This window comes from Echinops telfairi, unplaced genomic scaffold, assembly GCF_000313985.2.
Source record: "Echinops telfairi isolate 266 unplaced genomic scaffold, ASM31398v2 ScPeMD7_1;HRSCAF=3_0, whole genome shotgun sequence".
NCBI classification, from domain to species: domain Eukaryota; kingdom Metazoa; phylum Chordata; class Mammalia; order Afrosoricida; family Tenrecidae; genus Echinops; species Echinops telfairi.
Window position 1 is genome coordinate 66,744,956 of NW_022103896.1, and position 5,470 is coordinate 66,750,425.

Here is a 5,470-nt window from a genome sequence, read left to right on the forward strand (position 1 = left end):
CATAGTTGGCATTCAGAAGCCCAAGCTAAATCTACAGCAGTAGACCACACAGACAAGTGGTTGGATGGAAAGACTGCTCAAAGACCCTTTCATCTCCAACCCCGCTCACTTCCCTTTAACCTTCCATTTGCCCTACTGCGTCACCATGCCTTTCTCTTCTGCTGGCCTGCCCTTCTCTTTTATCATCCAAATGAAAATGCTAGGAAATTCTATCTTCCCAGAGGAAGCTGTTCTCAAGTGGGCAGGTACGGACTGATGACTGCTGGTTTCTAATGCTTAATTAACCAGTCATACCATCCTCTGTGCTGCCATGCTGTCTTGTAAATATCATGCCTGTAAGACATATCATATTAGCGTGTCTGTCTGCTTGGCTTAGATGGCAGGTTTCTTCACATCAGGTATCATGACTCACTTACCTTTGTTTCCTGAGTGTGCTGCAGTACAGCACATAACTGGTGCCTGATGAATATTTAGGAAACAAAAACCTGTGGTGACTCGTGGTGACAGATTAGCACTGAGGAACCGACTAGAACTGCTCCCTAGGGTTTGGAGCGGCTAGGATCGTTTTAAAATCAATTGCCAGGCCTTTCTTGTGAGGCACCGCTGAGTGGCCTGAAACCAACAGTTTTAGTTAATAGTAAAATGCTTCATCAGTTTGCGTTACCCAGAGACTCCGAACAAAGGCTTAGAGCATAAGAATTGTCGTGTTGGGTCTGTGTGTGGGTCGGGGTGTGGGGAGAAGAGATAGTTACCATTTCACAAGGTCTCTTGGCCAATTTATTTCAATATGCTTAAAATACCACACACTGACTATGAAAATATATCAGGACACAATACCGTTTGAATACTTAAAACCAAAGCCATTGTCACTGAGTCAATCCCCACATAGAGGGGCAGAGTAGAAATGCTCCATAGCACTTCTGAGCCTCTAAATCTTTATGGGAGCAAAATTCCCATCTTTCTCCCTCGGAGCAGCAGGTGGGTGCGAACTGCCAGTCTTGACAGTGAGCAGTAGAATGCATAACCCACTAAGCCACCAGCGTTTCATGTGAATACGAGATTAAACTAGAAGAAAGCTGTATAGGAAATGATTGTATTGCACGATGGTTCTTGAGGTGAGGGTGGGGACACTGGTTTAGATAGAGAAAAGCGGGGAAGTAGGAGGTCCTAAAGACTACTCCGGAGTCATTTTAAGGGACTCACACCTTTCAAAACACATGACCTTTTCCAAGACATTTATCATACACCACCTATGACATTGTTATAAAAATCCAATTATTGATTAATTCGTTTACAGGGTAGAAAAAATGTGGACTCTTGAAATTTCCTCGAATCTGTTCAAATATCTCTAGTTTGGGCCAAGTCTTTAATGCCATCAAAGTCCAACTCTCTCAACTATGAAAAATAAGTAAAATTACTTGCCATGAGATAAGAGACATTGAGCTTGTAATGTCGTCCCTAGGACTCACTACTCCTGAGTCGATTCCCACTCACGGAGACCCTAGGTCCCGGAGCACTGCCCCTGTGGATTTCCGAGACCGCCCATCATTATGGGACTCGAACGCCTCGGCTCTCCCTTGAGCAGCTGGCGGTTTCACACTGCGCATCTTGCGATCGGCAAGATCGGATGGAAAGTTCTGTGCCGTCAGGGCCCCGCACCCAATAGGCCTTAATAGACGGGAGCTCCGTGCCCTACAAATAAGAGACTCTTTGGAGGCTTAGCATGCAAAGAGCATGTTTTCTCTAAAGAAACGCCTAGGAGCAAGGTCAAAGTCATAATGTGCAGCCGTGGACGCTTTCACACCCACACAGGGCTGCCGGACAGTCAGGGAGCGCCCCACCCACTTCCTTCTTAGCACCAAATGGAGTGGGAACATTCCTCTCCCTTGAAGGGGCACACTTCTCTCAGACTGAAACGGCAGGCACTTTCTTGGGGCTCCATGCCCTTGATTCTCTTGGGGACGTTTCCCTGGCATAGGGAGGTTTGCCCGTCGGATGAGAGAACAGTTTACTATAAAGATTCCTGCTGCAGCCCGGAGAAGGTTATCTACCCTAAAAGGAGCGCATTACGTGCCTTCGTTAACGTCGTCCAGATGATTTACTCCTTTCCGTTTTTTCTTCGGCTTTGCTTATAATTCCACAGCATTTCTGTGAGTCCAGGAGTCCACTTGGCACGGAGCTCTGATCGTTGCAAACAATGTTTTCAAGGCATAGGTTTTCTGGTTGTGCCTTTTCCAATCCCGATTTTTAGAAATCCCTTACATAGGGACGAATTACTACATCGTTTGTAGAGTGTTTGCAGTAGATCCCTTCACCGAATTTGAGAACAGTCTACACCGACTAGGGCTTGCACACCAATGCTGTCAAATCCAGCAGTCAATACGCTAGGTCTCTGTGCCGCAAAACTTTCACCGCTGCCACTGCGCTCTGAGAGCAAGCAAGCATCAACTCAACTCACCGGACAGGGTAGACCTGCCTCTGTGGGTTTCCGACACGCTCACTGTTTACAAGGCCTAAAGCCTCATTTTTCTCCCACGGAGCGGCAGGTGCATTCCAAGTGCAGCGCAGACAATTATGTCACCAGGGCTCCGGAAACTAGACTAGATATAAGACAAATTGAATGGGTGTGTGCCAATAAAACTTTGTTGATGGTCAATGCCATTGAATTTCCTGTGATTCTTACATGTCACAAATCTTCTTTTGATTTTCCCCACATTATATAGATAGATACATGAATTTATTATATATATACTTACATATGTTATACAAAATGTAAAACACATTACACTTTCTTAGCTCACAGGCTGTGCAACAATAAGCTTAATTTGGCTTCTCCAGACCTAGATGATTCTATTCATCGAATCAGTGTTGGATTGGCCAGAGAATTTACAGAGCATCCCAATGCGCTTCACTTAATAGCTGAGACTCTGTAGTACAGAGAAAGTAAACACTTTCCTCATGGCTGTATAGCTAGTGATGTATGGAGCTAAAAATCAAATTTCTATCTCCTGATTCTTAAATCAGCGCTTTCCCTACATCACCATTGCTTCAGTGACCTCAGTGACTAACGGAAGGATGCACATACGTCAACTTCAATGACCAGCTGGCATTTACTCTACAGGCATACATGTCTGCCTCCACATGAGCGCTCTCACCTCAACTCGATTGGCTTTCTGTGTAGACTGATTCATTCAGCTGTGTCACCTGCAGCTTCTCTCTCATATTTTTTTAATCATGTTATTGGCCTATAGTTCACATATCACATAATTCAATAGTTCAATCATAGTAAAGAAGAGTTGTGCAATTATTATTACAATCAGTTCTAGAACATTTTCTTCCTGCTTGTATTCATTGCTATTAGTTCCCTACTTCCCCCCAACCTCTCCTGCCATACCTCCAATAGGTCATTAATCCAGTTACTCTTTCCATGGTATACCTAGTCTGGATTTCATATACAGAAAAACTTGCAAAAAAATAAAACAAAACAAAAAACCCCCAACATAATAACAAAATAAGCCGGAGAAAAGTTCCAATTGAAAAGAAAGCTGAAAATATTTTAAAAACTAGAATAAAATTTAAATGGGTCCAGAGGGAGATCAAATGACAAGGTGTAAAATTTTAACCTACCTGCATTTGCAATAGCATACTTTCCAACACACTCTGCACACTAGAAAGGCTCTTTATGTCCCCCGTCCATGGTGGACGGGATTCACTGAGGCTTAGTCTATGTGAATTTCCCCTTCCCTTTTTTGGCCCAACACTGAAGCAACTTTAAAATGTGCCGAAAGGGAGAACACATGATAAAGCATGACATTTTAACTTATATATAACTGCATAGTCAACTTTACAGCTTTACCGTGTTCTCGGTCTGTTGGCAAAGCTATTCACATCCCTCTTCTTTGGATTCGGATTTTATTATTTATAATCCTTGGATCACACAGTCTGGGATGCTTCTTCCAGGTGGATTTAGTTGATGCTGGACTTAGCTGGTTACTTGTCAAGACAAGCATTTAAGACCCCAGACATTCTTCTTTTTTATAGCCAGGCACCACCTGGTTTCTTCATGACACTTAACTTCAGTTATCTTTTCAGGAGGGTAAGTATCGAGCAGGGCCCTGGCATTAAAACTAATTTCTCTTAGATTGGGTGTCTCTCATAGCTTATTGTTTTTGTCAGTGTCATCAAATTTGTTCTGACTCAGAGACCCTATCCAGACAGAAGGAAACTCTGCCCAGTCTTACACCATCCTCACAATCCTTGCTATGCTTGAATCCATTGTTGCCACCTCTATGTCAATCCATCTTGGGGAGAGTCTGCTTCTTTCTCAGGGACCCTATACTTTACTAAGCATGCAGGGGCCGGTGCCTCCTGATAGCCTATGCAAAGTCCATGAGACGAAGCACTGCCATCTTCACTTCTACAGAGCATTCTGGCCGTCTTTCTTAGTGCTACCGGGATGAAATATTAGAATTCTGAAGTTAAAAGCATCCTTGCCTCACATTAACAACTTATATGGGGAAACTGAGACCCAGAAAGCCCAAGTGAATTGTACGAGATTATCTGGTGCCAGAGACAGGAGGAGAAGTCAGGTCTTTGGCCTTCGAGAGCTCCTTCAATTGCACCCGACAGCCTGATACCATTCATTGCCATATGGTCAGTTCTGACTCATTGTGACCCAAGAGTAGAATTGCTCTTGGGAATTCCCTGGCTGCAAATTTCGGGGGGAGCAGAAGCCTCTTCTTTTTCCTGAGGAGCAGCTGATGGGGTTGAACCAATGACCAATGCCTAATTCACTATGCCACCAATGCTCCTTTATGGCCTGGAATAGTAGTATGCTGAAGAGAATTCATTACCTATAACTAAAACATGTATGTTTTCATTAAATCCCAGGACATAAATAATATAATGACCATTTTCCAACTCATTCTTATGTAGTAGACACTATTCTAGAAATGCACATATTATATAGTTTAATTCTTACATTAGCTCCATTATATAGATGAAGGAAACAGGGCATTGAAGAGTTTATAATAATTGATTTCCTGGTACATAGCTAGTAAGTGGTAAAGCCAAAGTTCAAATCCACTTTTCTCTTTCAAACCCAAGACCTTTTCATTGTCCCTATTACCTGGGTTGGGTGCTTTTGATGCAAATCAAAGTAGAACTCACAACTGGAAGTATAAGAAGGGCTTATTGGGGCCAGGGACTGAAAAGCAAGAAGATCAATTTAAAATGTTTTCTCTCCCAGCTCTGTGATCGCCTGACTTTACCTGCCCTGGTCTGTTGGCTGAGATCTCAGGCTGGTTGCACAGGAGCCAGTAGATGCACCCTCATTCACATTCAAAGCCAAGCAAGCAGACAAGCCCTTTGTGGCTGAGCCACTTCTGCCTCATGACCATCTCATTTGTTATTTACAGAGAAGATTTGCTCCATAGGGATTTCTTGGCTATAATCTTTACTGTGGCTAGAA